This window comes from Papio anubis, unplaced genomic scaffold, assembly GCF_008728515.1.
Source record: "Papio anubis isolate 15944 unplaced genomic scaffold, Panubis1.0 scaffold98, whole genome shotgun sequence".
In the NCBI taxonomy this organism is placed as follows: Eukaryota; Metazoa; Chordata; class Mammalia; order Primates; family Cercopithecidae; genus Papio; species Papio anubis.
Genome location: NW_022170057.1, coordinates 70,302 through 71,294, shown reverse-complemented (window position 1 = coordinate 71,294; position 993 = coordinate 70,302).

Genomic DNA, 993 nt, shown 5'->3' with positions numbered 1-993 from the left:
AAACCCATTCATGGTTCTGGAGAAATTTGTTTCCTGTGGTCATATAACTTAGACCCCTGGTTTTTTGCTAGCTGAAAGCTGAGAGTTGCTGTCGGCTCTTAGAGGCTACCCTCTTGTCCTTGCAATGTGGTTCCTTCCATAGGCAGTTTACAATATAGCTATTTGCTTCTTCAAGGCCAACAGGGGAATTTCTCTTTAATTTCAAGTAGGGCCTAGTTCCTCTTTTAAGGGGTTTGACCTGATTAAGTCAGGCTAATATCCCTTCTGATTAACTCAAAATATACTGATTTGAGGCCTTAATTATATCTTCAAAATCCCTTCACCTTTGCCATATAATATAAGCTAATCATAAGAGTGGCCTTCTATTATATTCACAGGGCCCCTTCACACTCTAGGTGGAGGGCAGTGAGAGGAGTGATTACACAAGGGGTGTGACCAGGAACAGGGGCTCATCTTAGAATTCTGCCTGCCACATCATTTGTACCATAACCTTTACCGCATCTCTTTTTATATCCTTTGCCTCCTAACATATTATTTGTTTGCTTATTTATTGTTCTGTTTCTCCTGAATAGAATGAAATATTCCTGAAAGCATGGACCTAACATTGTTTACTGTTATTTCTCCAGCAACTAGAACAGTATCTGGCATATAATTCAAACTCAATAAATATTTATTGAATAAACAAATGAATGAATGAATTAAAATATAAATCTTTTACCCCTTTTTATCACAGGAAGTTCAATACATTATCTCCCATAGTTTACTATGCCTCTAATAGACCTTGGTCACATGCAAGGCATCTTTAGTGAATATTTATTGAGCACTTACTCCTTACCAGCCACTTGAACACACTAGTTAATCCTCACAATAATCTTCTCTAAATCACACAATCTCTTCTGAGACTGGCTGGTAGGAAATGGAATTTCAGGCATACTTTTGGGAGTCCTATATTTCTGGAGTAGGGGCTAAGTACTTTCTTATTCTGTTCTGTTC